The sequence below is a fragment of the Equus caballus genome, chromosome 23 (assembly GCF_041296265.1).
Source record: "Equus caballus isolate H_3958 breed thoroughbred chromosome 23, TB-T2T, whole genome shotgun sequence".
Lineage (NCBI taxonomy): Eukaryota > Metazoa > Chordata > Mammalia > Perissodactyla > Equidae > Equus > Equus caballus.
This window is the reverse complement of record NC_091706.1, coordinates 35,039,623-35,059,460: the sequence shown is the minus strand read 5'-3', so window position 1 is coordinate 35,059,460 and position 19,838 is coordinate 35,039,623. Positions and strand designations below refer to the sequence as shown.

The following is a 19,838-nucleotide window of genomic DNA, read 5'->3' as shown; positions in this document are numbered from 1 at the left end:
AGCCAATAAGGAGCATGTTTTTCTTATGTCCTGTTTTTAGGCTATTCAGATAAATAAAGTGCTACCTTTTAGGCTGAAATAGTCGTGATTTCTTTTTTCTTTTTATAAAGTATTTATGTGTTTACTACATTGTGGTCTAAAGCACACTTTCCTATACTTTTTCATTTAACTTAAACAGAGTGGTAATTTATGGGTGTTTTGGTGTTGGTCTCATTTTTAATGTTTCCTGCCTTTAGAGGTTATAGATTGCCAGAGGTATTTCTCTTTTCCATTGAAGAAATTCCATAGAAAATTTCCTCAAGTTTCCTGGTATTCATCTTCCATTGGAAAACAAACTTTAATACCTACAATAATGCAAATAAGGTGAATATGAAAAATTTAACTTATTTTTAAGGAGTGATGTGAACCAGACTGTTCTTAGACTTGTGGATTCATAATATGGAAACAGAAAAACAGTGGTGTCATTGCTTTGGCAAGCTCTATTGAAATGTTTCCCTTTTATTGTTTTTTCCTAAGACATGGTTTAGACAGAGTGGTCAAGATTTATGGAAAGTGGAGTAAATGGGAAATCAGTCTTTGATACTAAGGGTTAAGAGAGAACATGACTTTAGTTTGTTTGTTTATAGAAAACAATGGAAATTCAGCTTTTAGGATTTGTGTACAGTTGGGCTTCGTTGTTTAGTTTGGCAGTTTCTCAAACTCCCTCTCCTACGTGGCAATTTATAATGTCAACGTGATGCATCATTCCATTTTGTGCAAAGTTTGTATAAGGAATAGTCATTTTCCACATATGTCAAAAGACTTCTGGAAGCGTTTTAGAACTGAGTGTTAAGTATCCTTACATGTGCGCCTAACAGCTTTGGAGATGATGGTCAACACGTCCTGATGTTACATTTTGATTGGCTTCTTCACGGTCTGCCTCCTTTACTGGAAAGTTCTTCCAGGGGTGGGACTGTGTTCTGTTCATCCTGTATTCCTAGCACCCAGAAAAGTCTCCAGCGCAAAGTTGGCTCTCAATTAACATTTGTCGAAAAAATGAGTAAATGATTTCTTAGGCTACAATCGTCTTCAACTTCCTAGTTTCCCTTTGCTTCTTAAAATGTCAACAGTCTAGCTTCTAGCCTGGCCACTACCTCAAGTTCCTTTGAGCCATAACCCAATGAGCAGCCTTGTTCATGGCCAAATTTTAGGTTTTTTTCCACCTCTTGCTTTTTGGCCTGTAGCATTTAGAGCAGTTTAACAACCCACACCTGACTCTCTTGTCGCCACTCATCTGTTCTTGTGATTCCAAGTCTTACCTCTATGAAAAGTACCTCTCTTGTGAAGTCTGTACTTGTAGCTGTCACCTTTTAAAAACCTGAATTTATCTCCTTCCCTAATTCTAAATTTTTATTAAAGATGCCCTCATTTTTTTTAACCTACTTTTGAAATTTGAGGAGTCTTTTTATTTTGTTCATTCTTGTTTCTGTGCAGTTGCCAAGTTCCGAGGAATTAAAAAAACATATTGTCCGCTCCCCTCACTTATATTTCCTATATTAATGCCTCTTCCTTGGACTTGTGGAGCAGCTTCCCAAACAGCTTCTGTACCTCCCTCTCTACCCCCTTTGAATCAGTTGTAATACCTGCTACCAAGATTATAATTTTGTCACTGCCATGTCCCAAAATCTTTAGATGCTTTACCATGCCCGAAATCTGAATGCCTTGGTTGGTCTGTAAGACCAGCCACAGTCTAGCCCTAGCTGACTGTTCATCATTGTCATCGTCATTGTTGTCCTTTGATAGTATAGAAGTGACAGTAACTACCATTTCCTGACCTCTTAGTTCCGGGCGCAATGTGTAAGAAGACATGAAGTCATAAAGGTTGTCAGTGTGTTTTGGAGCTGTGTAATCTGATGATGGGTAGAATGGAGGCAGGGGGAAGGAGATAGGGCTGGAGGGGTGTGTTGGGGCCAGAACATGGACATCTTGTTAGATATGCTCAGGAGTTTGAACTTTTCTTCTATAGGCAGTGAGGCAACAACTAGAAGATTTTCATGGACAAATCATGAGCTCATGTTTTATTTTAGATCAGCAACATGGGCTATAGTTTGGGAGATGAATGAGCCGGGAAAGGGACTAGATACAGGGAGACTAGTCACAGGAGATGATGAGGACCTGAATTAAGGTCATGAGGATGGGGCAGAGGGAGCAGATTTGAGATTTAGGAGGGAGAAGTTGGAGGGCTTGGTGACCACTTACATATGAATTTTGAGGGAAGGGGAGGAGTAAAAGAAGATGACTCTCTGGCTTTTGGCTTGAGTAGGTGGAGAGATTGGAGAATGATGATCAACTGAGAGAGAGCACCAAGAAGAGGCAGCATATATGTGGTGGCAGAGGTGGGAGGGCTGTGATGGTGAGTCCAATCCTGAACATGCATCTGCGATACTTGTGGGATATCTCGGTGGAGTGTGGCTGTAAGGAGAGCAGTCTGTGATGGAGACACTGGCTGTGTTATGGTCACTGGTCTCTGGGCGGTGATTCAAGCCATAGGAGTGGATAAGATTGAGATACCTACAGAACATCCAGGTGGAAGATCTAGAAGGAAGCTGTATGAATGTGGATGCAAGGAGAGAGGCCCATGATGGAGACAGTGTTGTGATCTCTCACCAGTGATTAAATCCATGGGATTAAACGAGACTTCACTGAAAGAGTCTGTAGACTAAGAAGAGAAAATGTCTGAGAACCAACATCATTCCTTCATCTTCATTTGATCTCATTTGCATGTCCATTTCTCCATACTTTTGCTCATTCCATCTTTTCTTACTAAATCTGTTTTCTTCTCTGTTTAAGGAAATGGCGTCAGATTTTCATGACACTGCACATATCCCACTCTTCTGGAAGGCTTCTCTGATCCCCACACTCACTCAGAAGTGATTTCTCATGCACACCTTCCCTTTGGCATTCTTGCTCTTACCATTCCTTTGGAACTTTCCCTCGAGGGTGACTTTTCATTTGTTCTCAGCTTACTTCTCCAAGCCGACTCAGTCAAGACAGCTGGGACCACGTCTTCTCCCATGTGTTTCCCACCCAGCCAAACAGCCCCAGTGCCTTCTACACACTAGCTGCTCCTACTACTTTTTGATTATTTTTTTTCTCCTTTAGGAGAATGAGTAGAAAGGTGAACAATTCAAAGTTCTATAAGGATTTCTATCAGTTGATGTACCTTGACCAAAATAGCAAGTGCCTGCTTACAATGTGTTTGTAGCCCGTGTTCTATTTCTCACTGAAAAAAATTTACTTAGCAGAAATGTCTACAAAACTAGTGCAGAATTCTTGTCCTTTATCATTCTCACTATTTTAAACTTTCAGAGGAAGAGAATACATCTTTTGGCTGCCTCCCCCACCAATACCTACTATTGCTTATTGTGAGCAGAGTTTATCTCCTAGTTTCATTGAGTTGGACTTCCTGTGTTTTTGAGTGACATTTTGCATACATTTGCACAGGATGAATTTGGATGCAGCAAGAGCTCTGGTCAGAGAAGCAGAGATTCTGGCTCATCCTGCATCTCCTGACACTTTGATGACCTCTGGTCAAGTGGCCTGATCTCTGTTGTGCCTTTTTTTTTCTTTTTTCCCCCCCATCTGTGGAATGAGAATCTATACACTGCCTCCTGGCCTCTATCAAAGGCACCTTGTGAGACCAAATGGAATGATGACCTTTGAGTTCCTTAGAACAAAAGCATCATGCACATTAGAGAATTTGTCATAAGAATTACAGAAGGAAGTCAGGCTCCAGAGCCACCTTTATAGCGCATGGGCAAGCAGATCTGAAGCAAAGAGTGTAGCATCTGCTATGATAAGGTTCCCGTAAGAGAAGAATTCTCCTCCCCTATCCCCAGAGGCCAAGGGTGCAAGTGGGATGCTTTGCTAACATCTGTCTGATCAGAGTTCCAGAATTTAAACATACGCTCAACGTGGATGAGGAGAGCAATGTGCTTTTATCTTTAAGAAGGGATGAATCTTGGATATGGAGGTTTGTTGAAGAAAGTGAAAAAACTCATGTTTACTTGTTAAAGAGAAGGAATGCTGGTGGGCAGCAAATAATTTATATGATAGAGTCTAAACTAGGACGTGCTGCTCAATGTAGTAAACAAGTTCATTGCTTATTTAGTTTAGATTGTATGATATGTGGTTGTCGTTATCACACCTCCCACAGTACCTAAAGCCATGCCTCACATCCAGAGGTGGTCACTGTTTCAGTAGCGCCTATTTAGATGGAGTAGGAGAAGCTCCTAGAAGTCATCCAGAAAGCACTTTTAACACTTGTGAAATCTTGAAGGCTATTTGAGGGTAACTGGACATTCCTCCAATGCTAATGAAAACTTCAGTTATATAATAGAAATATTTATAGTTTGATGACCTGTATCACATGGCAGAGGGGTTTGGCTGCAGTTACTGACATAGGTAATACCTGATCAAAAATGAGGGGAACTCATAGAGTTTAACATCATTGGCATAGGAGTCACAACACTGGGTCTGTAGTCATGACATTGGATCTATAATAAGAGACAAGTCTTAATTCCTTACTTAGTCTGGCAAAGGGCATAGTGGCATAATCATAACCACACAGGTGTTGTTTCTGAGTCTTCTTCCCTTAGAGTCAGACTGGACTAAGCATGGCCGATTTGGTTATGCTTGCAGGCCAGATTGCAAATGGTAGCAACTTCAAAAGAGTAAAAGTGTAGCTGACAGAAGCTGGGATATGAAAGCAGAGAAGAGATGATAAACATGCTAATATTCTCATCTCCTAAAATGGGAGAGTAAGATATAGTGGTTAAAAGTTGATGGAATTCTGGAGTTGTCGTGCCATCTTGCATTCCCACTGGTGGCATGTGAGAGTTCTAGTTGTTCCACATCTTCATCAACACTTGGTATGATTAGTCTTTTTGATTTTAGATATTCTGCTCTGTATAGTGGTGGCTCACTGTGGTTTTAAATTGTATTTCCCTAGCGGCTAATGGTGTTGAGCATCTTCTCATGTGTTTATCTACCATCCTTATATGTTCCTTGGTTAGGCGTTAAACTCATGTGTTATTAATTCTGGTAACTTTTTTGTAGCATGCATAGAATTTTACAAAGACAATCATGTCTGTGATTAAAGACAGTTTTACTTCAAAAAAAACGTGGAAACACAGATGAAGACTTGAGTACTTAAAATTACAAAGGTAATGAACAAGGGAATTGAAACAATAATGTATCAAACTTCGGGTGGAGGCCAGGGCAGTCTGAGGAAAGTCCCTGATATGAATCAAGAACAAGAGATTTAAGCAAGTTATCAAGAGTGATGGAGATAACCACCAAGAGACCAAAAGAAAATTTTAGGAATGGTTGTCTTGGGAGAATGGAACTAGCGGCGGGAACAGGAAAATCATCAAGTCCTCGTACATCATTTGGTATATTACCTTGTTTGTACATGCGTTTCTTTGATAAAAATAAATCATCAGTATATTGGTAATTAGAACATAAAGATAAAAAGCAGCTTGAGGTAACTAAAATGGGTAGAGGGTAAAAGCTGATATTATAAGAAATAGTGGGAAATAGTCTAGGTTTAGAAAGTTGTATAAAGGAAGGAGGGCCCTAAAATGACAGTCATTGCTAATGAGTACCCAATACTGACTTGGGCGCTTATGACATTCCAGGTACTTTCTAAGCAATAAGTAGGCATTAAACTTGTTACGTATTCACAGCAACCCATGAGGTAGGTATATAGTCATCATTTTATAAGCGAGGAAACGGTGGAGCAGAGATAGTAAGAGAGAGTCACACAGCCAGGTTTCAAAGCCAGGTGGTCCAGCTCCAGAGCCATCTCGCTTAGCCATGATACTGTGTTGTGTCTCTGTGTTATGATACTGTGTTATGTCTCCATGTTATTATACTGTTTTATGATGGTGGGTGTGACATGCCACAGTACGTGCAGTGCATGCTCCTTGATCCTAAGATGACTTGTTCTCCAAGGCTATCTCCTAAAGAGGTCCTTTACTTGAGTTTATTCATAATTCAACAAATATTGGAGTGCCTGTTAACACCATTCCAGGTACTAAGATTATTCCTTTCTAGTGGGGAAGGCCAATGATAAAGAAAAATACCTGTCATTTAATGCAAGATGCTGTGGAGAAAAAATAAAGCAGGATAAGGAGTAGAGTGAGGGTAGTGGTGGTGAAAGAGTGTTATTTTAAAAAGCGAGGACAGAGAAGCCCTCTCTGAGGGCAATATACGTGAACATCGCAGCTCGGGCTGCTCTAAATATACCACAGGCTGGGTGGCTGAAACTGCAAACATTTGTGAAAGTGCCGACAGTGTGGTGTCTGATGCGGGCCCGCTTCCTGGTTTGCAAATGGCCACCTTCTCGTTGTGTCCTCACGTTGGGGAGAGCACAGGGAGAGGAAGCAAGCCCTCTCAAGTCTCTTTGATAAGGGCACCAATCTCATTCATGAGGGCTCCACTTTCATGGCCTAGTTATCTCCCAAAGACCCTGCCTCCTAATACCATCCCATGGGGGTTAGAATTTCAACGTAGGAATTTTGGAGGGATGCAAACATTCAATCTATCACAAACATAGATCTAAATAAAGTGGAGAAACGACTATTCAATATTTGTTGAATTATGCTGGGAAAAGCATTCCAGGCAGAAGGAATAGTAAATACAAAGCCCCGAGGCAGAGCTCCTTAGCCCGTTTGAGGTACTGGGTAAACGGCTGGTACTGAGGGAGTGGAGGGGAGTAGTTGGGGTCAAGGCAGGTAGAGCCTTATAAACCTGATGGTAACTTTGGGTTTTATTTTTAGAGTGATGAGAAGCCAGTAGAGGGTTGAGAGAAAGGAAAGGACATCAACAAGAACCTCTCGTGTTGTATCTCATGAAGAGGCAGGACTTCAAGAAGAGTTTTAAAGCTGGGAACATTTTGCTGGAAAGTTTGAATGAAAGAACTGCTAGGGAGTCAGGTCCTCTGTGAAAAAGGGAAGGTGTATGCAGTCACTACACTGACGTGTGCCTTCCTGAAGGCTACCGATATTTAACAAAAGCCATTATACCGAATATACCTTTTGATCTAGTAACTTCTCTTTTCAGGGGAAAAAAATTAAAGGAGAAACAAAATCTTTGTTAGAACAATGTTAATTTTAATAGTGAAAGACTAAAAATAACATTAGCATTTGGGGAAAGGATTAAACTATAATAGCTCTTAACAATATATGATTATTTGCAGATAAAATACTATGGGAAAGCCTATGTAAAAATAACTGGAAAGAAAAAGATACAAATTAATGAAAGTATTTATAATCAAGTATGCTGATTAGGATGAGAAAGCATAGAGTACTTTTGTACCATTTGCTTTGATGATTTTGTTTACCTTTTTGTGTATTTGGTTGAGAGGAATATGATATGCAGAATATAAGAGAATATAACTCACATAAGAAAGGCTATCATATGATGTAGAAAGTAATATTCAGGGTCAGCAAGATTTGGAGCACCTGATACCAATAGCCAGGAACTGGGCACCGGTGACAGTCCCTCTATGCTTCCGATAAAGCTGAGGATAGGACAGTGGAAGAAATATTCCTCAAGACTAATTGGAACTAACATCAGTTCCCAAAAAGTGAGCCATATCAGCAGATGAGATTTATTTTGGGATTAAAAAATTGCTTCAAAGAAGGTGGTTTTAGATCTATTATGATAACTCATACCCAATGACAACGTTTTTAAAAATTCCATAAATAAAAACACATTTCTCAATTATTAACCAATATCACACTTTAAGTACTGTCATATACAACTAAATCCCAGAAAAGCAGAGAATTTCAGTAATCCCACAGGAGTCATTATAATGGAATTTGACCTGGGCGATGTTGAGAAATAAAACTCTTGAGCTTGTCACATCAGATTGTATTGGAACTGGACAATAAATTCCGACGATGTCATTGGGGCCTTAAAATGGGTCCCACCCATTTTATGTATACATTAAGTACAAATACAAATCAAATAGAATGGAAACAGGAAAAAGAATAATAGATTTCTTGATTGTTTTGAATGTTTAGGACGTTGCTCCAGTATATTTCCTTTCTTCATGAGAAAGAGCTGTCCCTTAGATGGGGCCAGACTAGGGCAATTTTCTTGTAGTCTTAGTTGAAAGTTGCTCTTTCTTACTCATTCTTCAATCATTAACAAGTCGCCGGCTATGACCTCCGTGGTCATCACTGCTAAGGAAAGTTACCTTTAGCACAGAATTATGGATCCTTTTGATAGGTGTGATAATTTAGTTTCAAGGGTCATGTGTCATGTTCAAACGTTGCTTTAGAGTCTTTGAGGTTGTTACAGAACTCTTGATGTCTAAAAGTTGTATTTCAATTTAACCTCAGTTTATGAATATCTCTTCTACACATATGATTTCTGATCCTCCTCGTGTCCGGATGGAATGTGTATGTTTTGCAGAGGAAAGTGAGGAGAGACGAACTTGACATTGCATTGTGTATGATGGACAGGATCTAAGGTGATCCAATCCCTTTGTCTTCCCAGCAAAGAACAGCCTCTCAAATGAGGCTGACGTTTCCCACTTCAATGGATTGTGAGAGGATTTAAGGAATATGGGTAGTAAGAACTAAGTAAATGCTACTTCCTTTCACTTTTTATGTGCAAAGCTTTTTGTAAGGTGCTGAGGACAAAAGGAATAGCATTGAGACTGAAGGCGTAGGGTGGGGAGGCAGTTGCAAAAACAAATGAGTGGTCCTTGCCCTCGAGGAATTTACCATAGATTAAGGGAACCAGGCCTCTTTTTCACTGTATTTCAGGAAGGATTTTATAATAAGCAAGTTGCAACCCTTTTGATAATGTGGATGAAAGGAGGTGAGGAAGTGAGTGAGATGACTTCCAGCTCTTCCCAGCTCATCTTCATCTTACGAGGACTCCCGTGCTTCCACCACAGCGTCTGTTAGCGGGGCTCCCATGAACTAGTCCCAAGGTAGAAGTGCTTCTAGAAGCTTCTGAAATCTTTCCTGTGACGCTGGAATAGTGAGGTGGCTGAGATTAGCATTTTTTTAATACCTCTCTTATGGGACTTATCAATTTTCCGTGTGTATTCTCAGTTATTTGCAGGCATATCTTATCTTCCCTGCTGAATTATAATTCCTTGAGGGGAAAAAGGGTCTCTTGTTTATTCTTTAATAAATAAAACTTTGTCCAAAGCAATTTCCTTTACCCCAAAGTCTTGTGGACTGATTGAATTACATGGATCACTTTTGTTTGTTTAATAGTGCGGTTCAAGAAGTATCTGAAACGGTGTATTCATGTGGTTTTTGGCATATTTGGGATTCTAACTTATGCTCTGCTGGCATTTTCCCTTCAGTCCGCCTAGGGATCAGCCACCATATGTTTTAGTCTTCATTCATATTGCTTTGGAAACTCAGAGCTGCGGCCACCTACTGTTTGTGAAAAGGACATGAGAAGAAGAGGCGCTGGTCCTGAATCCGACAGCTAAACCAGCTTCTGGTAGACAGAAGCTAGTGGGACCCCAAAGAAAAGTAATTAACACATCTAACAGATGTAGGAAGGCCAGTGTTTTCCAAGGCAAGGCTTTCTGGGAGTGCTCAGAGTTAAGTAGCAGCTAACATGAGAGACACGGCAAGAACACAGCAGAGTAGAGAAGTCTGCTTGTCCCTTAGGCAAAGTCTGGTAATTCTTGTTTGGATGGAGTGGGCATTATAATCTATTGCTGGCACAATTTGCAGGCATTCTTTAAAAGCTCATTGTCTGGTGATGCTGCTGGTGGTGATGATGGTGAGAAATTGGAGTGTTATGACTTAGATGCTTTGCACCTGCTGAGGAGTTCAGCACCTTCTTTTCTGTAATAGAAAGGAAGATTGTTTAATTTAGGTGTGGGCCACAGGGTGACTGTAAATACTCATGTACTTGTGTAATTGAATTGATGGTAACTTATTTTTAGAAGCCTCCTAAGAAGCTGATCATCCAACCACAAAATTGCCAGTGGGAAATGAGGAGCAGATGGCTGAAGAGAACCTCACTGTATGTTGTATGTGCTCACGCAGAATGGTGCTGGGTGCCTCTTACTCCTCCAGCATGGTGCCTTGTCTCTGCCCAATTTCCTCAAAGAGCGTGCCAGCCTGGCATTGCAGTTCAAACTGTGCAGACGTGCATTATTTGTTTTTCTCTGTTCATTCTGTGTCCATCAGTCCTTCTAACGGGTTGATGTGTGAAGAATGATGGGTGACCACAATGCATCCGAAGGAATTTTTTTAAAGTACTGCCTCCCTTCAATCCTATTGTCTGTGCTGTATACAAACTGTGTCTGACTTTTAGGTTTGGGGGAGGAATAATTGAATAAAAATTTTGCAGTTTGGGGCCCACAGATCAAGGGTTTTTAATTTTCCTTCTGAGATCACCACTTATTAAGATACCTAGACTCTGTAAGGGATCATTTAACTAGTAAGTATTTCTTAGGAGGCAGTGGAATGTACTGTGGTGATTAAGAACTTGAATTTGGGTTCACATTCTGGCTTTGCCACTTCCATGTGACCCAGGGAAAGTCACTCAACTCCTTTATTCCTCAGTGTTTTCAGCTATGAAACGGGAGTAATTATGTGCCTACCTCATTGAGTTGTGAGATAAACACTCAATGGCAAGCGCTCAGGTATTTGCTAAAGTTGAACAATTTGATTGATCAGTGCACAAAGTTTATACAGAAAAGTAGATGAAGTTCGCCCCAATGAGGAGTCTGCAGTGCAGTTGAGAAGATGTGCTCATGAAACACAAGCAGCAGTGCTGGGAGGGCAAAGTAAGATGGGGCTTATGAGAGTTCAGAGAAGGGAAGGATCCCCCTGTGTGGAAGGCCACAGGATTAATCTAGAAGAAAACAAGAGAATGGGGACATGTCCTAAATGGAAGGAAGGACAAGAAGAAGAAAGGCTCAAAGCTACACCCAACATATCTCTACTTCTTGGTTAAGAACTCGGCCAGTGAGGACTGGTGGTAGTAGGCAGTGAGTTCAGAATGTGTCAAGAGGAGCAGATATAGAATGTCCTGCTCCTTTTCCCGTATACCATACTTCTTTTCTTTAATGTGGTCACTCACACTTCTTCCCCTGGCTTCTTGCTCAGGTGGTCCTGAGACTCACAGGACTGGGAATTTCTTTCCAGAATATGGAAAAGAGGAGAAACAGGATTGATAAAGAAGGGAGAATGTGCTTATCTGTAAATCTGCAAACTGATGAGGAACAATTCTGCATAGCATTTGGTGAGGTTAAAAGGACTAGAAAGCCTATCAGTTTGATTGTTGTGGGGACCTTCTGCTAACCAGACAGATGGAGGCTGAGGCTGATAATACCTTGTTGACACAAACTACAAAACTAGAAGAGGCAATAGGAGATGACCATCTCAGCTTCTGCTGGGTGGATAATTGGGCTAAAAAAAAAATCTAGTACCTTTTGGCCTTTTTTGGGTCACTCATCAGAGTACAACAAAGGAAGTTGCTATATTGAACTTAACACTGACCACTAAGGAAAAAAGACTTTATCATGTGGAAGATGGAGGAGCCTTTGAAGACAGTGATCATGATCTCTTGGAATTATTTTAAACAAACTTTTTTTTTTTTTAAGAAATGAATGTTCTTTTTTTTTTTTTAAAAGATTTTATTTTATTTTATTTTTCCTTTTTCTCCCCAAAGCCCCCCAGTACGCAGTTGTATATTCTTCGTTGTGGGTCCTTCTAGTTGTGGCATGTGGGACGCTGCCTCAGCGTGGTTTGATGAGCAGTGCCATGTCCGCGCCCAGGATCCGAACCAATGAAACACCGGGCCACCTGCCGCGGAGCCCGCGAACTTAACCACTCGGCCACAGTGCCAGCCCTGAACAAACTTTTTATTTTAGAACATTTTTAGATTTAGAGAACTCCTGAGAATATAGCACAAAGGATTCTTGTATGCCTCACACCCAGTTTCCTATCATTGTCATACATTAGTATGGTACGGTTGTCCCAATTCATGAACCAGTATTGATACATTATTATTAACTGAAGTCCATGGTTTATTCAGATTTACTGTTTTTCCCTACTACCCTTCTTTTTGTTCCAGGATCCCATCTGGGATGTCACATTATATTTAGTCATGTCTCCTTAGGCTCCTCTTGGTTGTGACAGTTTCTCAGATTTTCCTTGTTTCTGGTGACCTTGACAATTTTGAGAATTACTGTCAGGTGGCTTATAGAATGTCCCCTAATTGAGAGGTGTGTGATTGTTTTTCTCGTGATTAGATTGGGGTAATGTGTTTGGGGAGATAAAGTGCCGTTCCCCTCACACCTTATCAAAGGTATGCATACTACTAATATGACATCAGCTGGGTAGTCAAGATCAACATCAACAGTGAAGTAATGTTTGTCGGGTTTCTCTACTGTAAAGTCATTCTTTCTTCCTCCTCCCTTTCCATTGTGTACTCTTTGGTAGGAAGTCACTATGTGCAGCCCACACTTAAGGAGTGGGGAGTTATGTTCCTCTTCTTTTAAGGAGGAGTATCTATAAAAATGAGGTGGAATTCTTCTGCATGGGAGATTTGCCTGTTCTCCCTTATTTGTTTATTTGCTCAATCACTTATTTACATCATTGTGGACTCATGTTTATGTTATACTTGGAGTTACAATCCCATGCTACTTTATTTTCTCACTCATGTACTTCCAGCTGTGACTCCTTTTTGGTTTCCTCTTTCGGTTGGCTCCTGCATCCCTTGATATCTCCCCGTCACCATGGAGTTTTGCTTGTTTGTTCTTGCACCCCCTTATTTTCTGACACTACAAGATGCTCCTGGCTCATTGGGTATATTTCCTGTCTTAGATCTCTTGGAATTTTTAACCATAGAGAAAACTCTGGCCGTAAGACATGATACCAGGGCTTTAGGAGAGCAGATTTTAAAACATTCAGTGGAAATACCTTGGATCTCGTGGCTTTTAAGGGATATATGACCTAAAAGGGATGAGAGTTTCTGAAAAATGAAGTTCTGATGACACAAATATGATGAAACTTCATGAGAGAGATGAGGAGACAGCATCTAAAGGAACTAGTGTGGCTTCAGAGGACACTTTCTGATTAACTTGGATTTTAAAAGGCATACACAGAAGACTTGTGATTGAACTGAGAGTTTCTAAAAATAGCATCAAAAGTTACTTGCTGGTTTGTTAAAATAATTTTGTGACTATACTAAATGAGGTTGTGTGGTTCACATTTAAACCAACTATATGAAAATGGGAGCACTTTTCACTTCTCTGAAGTCACCTCTAATCTTAATTCATTCACTCAACAAGTATTTATTGAACACCCACCATGTGAACTCATTTAGGCACTGGGGACACATCAATGAACAAAGCTGCCAAAGTCTGTACTCTCGTGGAGTTTACATTCTAATTCAGGGAGATGGATAATAAATAGGTATCTTTTAGTGTGAGGGATTTCCATCTATACCATGAAGGATTACATGCGAGAGAGAAGAGTAAAGCAGGGTTGGGGGATGGGGAGTTCTCGAGTGGGACAAAGGAATTGTTATTTAAGATGGCCAAAGAAAACCTCTTCATAAGGTGGTGACATTTAAGCAGAGATTGGAAGAAGCGAGGTAATGAATCCTAGAAATACAAATGACATACAAAATGATTCAACCGGGCCAGTAAAGAAATTTAACATAACAATATAACGTCATGTTGTAACATGCTCATATATTCATGCTCATATACTTACCGATAAGGTAACTATGTATTTGGAGAATAAATACATAAGATGTTCATGCCCTTTGTTCCAGGAAGCCTACACCTGCACATTTAGTACTTCAGGCAGAGGGAACAGTGAGTGCAAAAAGTGTGAAGGAGTGTTCTTGATGTGTTCCAGGAATAGCAAGTTGGCCAGTGAGGCTGGAGTGGAGTCAGCAAGACAGAAAGTGGGAGGCGGAAAGGCCAGAGAGAGGGGGCGAGTGAGGGCGCATACCTGCCCCGGTAGGGGTGTCCTGCACACTTTTAGGGATGTCAGTCATGTGAAGTATGTATGAGTGGCTCTCCCCACAGCTATGCCCTGCTGTGGACCTGGGCTTTGTAAGTCCTTCTCTGGCCTTGGGCTTTTTCTTTGAGATGACAGAAGCCATTGGAGGGTTTTGAGCAGTTGAGTAAAGTAATCTGATTTCATATTTGAGAAGGACCACTCTGGCTGCTCTGGGTGCTAGGGGCTCAAGGGCAGAAGTGGGGAGACCAGTTAAGAGATCTTTTAATCTATTTGTACATTTCAATCTTAATCTATTAATCTTGATCTATTTGTATGTATGTTTTACATAGTAGTGATTGTGTATATAAGTTCTCCCATCTGCATATGTTAATATTTTTCTTCCCTGGCTATATAGTCCTCAGGTTAATAATTTTTAGTGGCTGCATAATAGTTTGTATATAATTTTCCAATTGCTGCTGTAAAAAGTTACCACAAATTCAGTGGCTTAAAAGGACACAAATTTATTACCTTACAGTTCTGGAGGTGAGAATTTCTAAAATTGAAGTGTCGGCAGGGCTGTGTTCCTCCTGGAGGCTCTGAGAAAATCTGCTTCCTTGCCTTTTTCTAGCCTCCAGAGGCAACTGTATACTTTGAATCATGGCCCCTGCCAATATCCTTAAAGCCAGTAGTGTAGCATCTTTAAATCTCTCTCTCTCCATCTCTCGCTTCTGACCTCTGCTTTTGTCGTCGTGTCTCCTTCTCTGACCCTCCTGCCTCCCTTTTATACAGAACTTCGTGATGGCATTGGGCCCCCCTGGATAGTCCAGCATAAGCTTTCCATCTCAAAATCCTTAATTTAATCACACCTGCTAAGTTCCTTTTGCCATGTCAGGTAGCATATTCACAGGTCCTGAGGATTAGGGCTTGAACATTTTGGGAGGGGCCATCATTTGGCCTACCCCAGTTGGTGTTTTGTAGTTCATTTAACCATTCCCATTCTTGAATACTTAGACTGTGTCCAGTATGGGGCTATTATGTTATTCCCAAAAGACATATTTATATACTTGGAGCTTCTTTTATTTTGGAATGTGTCCCTTAAGATCAGTGTTCAGGTGTAGGTTTTCTAGAACAAAGGGCATGAACACCTTATGTATTTGCTTTCCAAATACATAGTTCCATTATCAGCAAATATGAGTATGTCTGTTTCGTCACAACATCACCAGCATTGCTTTCTTGTCACTTAAAGGTGTGTTTCCATGGTTTGCCACAAGATGATATTTCGTTATTGTGTTAATTTAATTTCTTTACTAGCTAGGTTGAACCTTTATGGTGTGTGTGAGTGTGTGGTGTGTCATTTCTATTTCAAAAATAGTGTCTTAGTTTGTTTTACTTTTTTAGTTGTATCTGGAGCTAGAAGAAGGGAGACAGAGGTAGCCCATTGTGTGAGAAGGCGATAAGGCTGGCGTTAATCAAGGACATTTTTAGAGTTATTTTGCTTTCACTTCTCCAGTAAAGAGAATGATCTTCAAAATGAAAAAGGATTCATTAACAGGGATTTAGAAGATGGTGAAAGAGCATCTAGGTAATTTGAATGAGTTCACATCTCTAGGGCATACTTGATCATATCTCAGGGTGTTGAAGGCCTTAGCAGATAGCATCTCTGAGCCACTGCCAGTGATTGTTGAGAAAATCTTGGAGAGTGGGAGAGGTTCCAGAAGACCAGAGGCATGCAGATGTTCGGTGTAGCTTTTGAAAAAGTTGAATTCCTAAAACTATCAATGTAGAAATGCTCCCTTGCAAAAATTCTGAATTACCGTCATATAAATGATTTATGAGCCCATAGAAGAGATTGCATTGATCCCTAGGAAGCAGCATAAATTTACTAATGTGTAGTGACCAGATCATCATATTTCCTTCTTAGGTAAGGATTTTAGATAGGTAGAGGAAGAGAATGCCATAGACATAGAAGCATTTGACGAAAATCTCTCACAGGTCTCCTTATGTACATGATAGAGAAAAGTTGGAGGATGATGGAATAATTAAATAAATTCACAGATGATTCTGTTCATATGGCATAGCACAGTTAATGACTGAATGTCAGTCACTCTGGGAAGAAGTTTCCAATGGCAGGCCGTCAGGTTTTTCTTTGGCCCCCACTTAAGAAAGATCCTTAGAACTTGTATGGAAATCTAAAAAAGTCATATCTTTTCTGTGGCTGATGACACAAAATTCAATGGCTTAGCTAAACATGTAGAATAAATATTCACACTATGAAATAAATATTCACCAACTATGAAAATGGAAAAAACCAATTAGATAAATTTAACAGAAATACTGAGAATTTTTAAAAACTGAGGTTTGAAACTGAAGTTGATTTTCCTCCTTTTTTGGCTTTCCTGAATTTCCTCCAGTTAACCATAAAAACAATAGTACTTACAGAGTGAAAACGATCATTTGAGTTTAATTCATATATGATGGGAGAATGCTGGGTCCACCTACATGTGGTTGATATGAGAACATGGTATAATGTAAAAATTGCTGGAATGAGAAGGAAAGATCTGAGTACTAACGCTGGCACTGCCACAAACTAGTTGTCATTTTGGGCAAGCAGTTGGCATCGCCTTTCTGGGTCTGAGTTTTCTTATCTGAAAGTTGGGGGCGGCAAGGGGTGGGGCGCACCTAATCACTTTGCCCCATTCCCGCTCTCGTGTTCTATCAGGCAGTTACAAGTTCATCCTCATGTTCCTCACTGAGTTTGGCCAAATTTCTAGACTAAATGGAATGTTGCAGATTTTTCTGAATTAAACAGACTTTTTCAGGCCCTCTCTCAGAAGGCTTCCATTTTCTTTTAATCTGCAAGTTCCTTCAGATCTCCCTCCTTCAGGGTCCTGTTAGACCACCCTTGTTTTCAACCCTTTGATCCAAGATTCATTAAGCCCTGCACTTGAGCCCCTTCTGATCTTAGGAAGACCCCACATCTTTTCTTGTTTAGGGCCCAGGCCTGCCCTTTGGGGTTTCTGGATGAGACTGGAGCCTTTCCTTCACCAGCCCAAAAACTTCTCCATGGCTTTCCCCAAGGGGCCCTTGTCTTCAGCATCTCCATTCGCCATCAGCGTACCCCGGATCATCCTGGCAACCATCAGCTCCTGAGTCCTGACTCTTCTGCTAGTTTTCTCTCAAGCACCATTATTTTGATTTAGTTATAACCATGGTGAACATTTAATTTTGAATTTTAAACTTCATATTTCTCCCAATTTGTATCTTCATGTTAGCACTTCTAGAGGGGTTGGAAATGTTTCATGTGCTTTAATTTACTCTTGCCTAGTCTACTTTTCCCCATCGTCAGTCATTGAATATAATCTCGTGTTTTTATTTTTGCTCTTATAGAACACAATGTATTATACGTCTCCATACAATCTAGCCTTTTGCTTCTTTTGTCTCATTCACTTAGATTACATTCTCAGAGTTGAGAGTCTCTGAATGAGGGGTATGTTGGTATAGTCCTTGTTCCATTTGGGGTGCCTTTATTTTGAGAGAACAAAGAAGAGAGATCACTTTCTCACATTACCTTCTTTCCTTAAAACTTTAAAATATTTAAGAAGTCAGCATTTATGTTTAAACATTTGAACTTCAGTCTCCTTCTAGGCCTTCCCTCCATACCCTGTTCCCCTCCTCGCACTTCCGGGAGCGGTGTTTGGCAACCCAGGATATCTCCGGTTGCAGGACTTTCCAGCCTACTCTTACTAAATTTCTCCTTGGCCTGTTTCTACTGTGAAATCGTCCCAGTATCAGCATTTTCACAGCTCATTCCAGGCACTCCCTGCTCTGCTGTGCCTATGCAGGCTCTAGGCTTTGCCTTATCTCCATGTGACACGTAGGGCTAACTTCAGGTTCTAAGTCTAAGTTAATTACTGCTTAACTCAGGTAACCGATGTATTGTCCAGACTCCTGCACACTCTCTGCCTGCCATAAATAGATCTTGGGTTCATGTATTATGTTTCTGGTTGGTGCATTAAATAGGAAATGAGCTACCTGCTGCGGCTGTCACCGGGGGTAGAGTCCTCTTTGCTTATCTGTAAAACTGTTCTTTGACTTGCCACCTGTGGCCACTCCTTCTCTGCTACTGTGTCCTTGGAGGCCACCTCCCACCCCTTGCCTGGAATGCTTTCCCAGCCCAACCAGCTCAAGATAAGCGGGTCAAAATAGGAAGCCACTTCGGTGTGGCCCAAGGCGCTCTCTGTGCATGTGTTTGCACTAAATGTCTGAATTTTCTCCCTTAAGAAATGAAATATCTTAGAACTGATCTTTTTGTCAGATTTAGATGATGCTTTGTTCCTAACCAGGCTTCGCATTTATAAATAGGAAATACTTAAAGTCTTTAGGATATTGGTACTTTTGAAGAACGTTTTCAGTCTGTCTGCTTTCTGTACGTGTTTGGGGCTGGAGAAATGTTAAGTAGTTCTAATACAGCATGATACGATGGAATGGAAGCTAAGTGGCTGATATATGTGTAATTAGCAACAGTAGAAGATGGAAGTAACCCATTTCTTCTCTATAGTCACAGAGATGCCCAGCATAAGGACAGCGGTGCCTTCTGATTTAGTTTTTATCTTGAAAGTCTGTAAAAGTGGGCTTCTATGCAATGTGAGAGTAAAAACTATGTAACTAGGACTCCGGTTCAGTAGTCTGATGAACTAACCCAATCTCTTTTAGCAACGGAGTTGTTTGCATGTCATAAAACTATGATACGACCGTAGGCAAATATTTATTTAGTGAGAAGTGTAGGCGTGTACAGTAAGATTTGCTCCTTCCTTATGGAGTATTTCCTTATGGAGTTCATTAGTCCCTGACTCTAGGACACCATGATATCATGGGAACGGAACAGACCATAAATGTCACAAGATCTGAGTTCAAGCCGTCTGTGTTCAAATTCTGTCTGGCTAGTTGTCTACTAGTTGTAAGATGTCAGGCTCATAAGTTACCTGAGGGGCCAGAGGTGTTTTCCCTACAAAATTAAGAGGCACTGGAGGAAACGTTGAATTAAGTCATTTCTAAGGATTCTTTTAGATTTAAAATCTCTAGTTAGTGTTTCTAAATGCCGTTTTACCTCTTTTTATATAATTATTAATTCAACCAAACTTAGAAAATACAGAAATTATAAAGAAAAAAATATATACCTTGTATTTCCGTAACACCGAAAAAATAATTGTTCATATTTTGGAGTATTTCCTTCCAGTCTTTTTTCTAAAGAGATCTATGTAAGAATATGTAAAACATAGGATATGCGTATATTTCAAAATCAGAATCATGCTGTATATACTCTTTTGTAAAATGACTTGTTTCATTTACCATTGTATCATGAGTATTATCCCACGTGATCTGCGTAGTGCTTAGAGCTTCTATGCAAACTAGATTCCCTTGGTCATTTCTGCAGTTTCTTCTGAATTTTCCATGTTGGAGACAGCATTAAAGGCACTTGCCAAGCTGAATACACTGGCTTGTGGACATTCTGTAAGTACAAACAGCAGCTTATGCCGTTCCAAAGAATTAGCAGGAAGGAGCAGCCCAGAGCACTGTGTGCCTTCTTATTGTCCACTGCATAGGCAGAGGCTGGCACAGCCAGGGGTCAGCGAGAGGGTCGAGGATGACCCCTACAAAGTCGCATATGCATGTGACCCCTCAGTGTCTCAAATGACGTCCACGAATAGTTTTAATTTGTGCACAGCCAGGTGAAATGGGGCTGACCCTGGGCCAGGTGGTAAGAGGGAACCTTGGTAACCAAGGCTTTCCTTTCTGTGCTCTGCTCCACCCCACATCTTGCCCCCTTGACCAGAGATAACGGGGAGC

At 40.6% G+C, this 19,838-nt stretch overlaps 1 protein-coding gene across 4 annotated transcripts in view; it reads left to right on the top strand.

The window, feature by feature from the left end:
• PIP5K1B (phosphatidylinositol-4-phosphate 5-kinase type 1 beta) overlaps positions 1-19,838 on the top strand; it is a 279,387-nt gene that overhangs the window by 14,282 nt on the left and 245,267 nt on the right. The gene's annotated exons all lie outside the window — the stretch shown is intronic.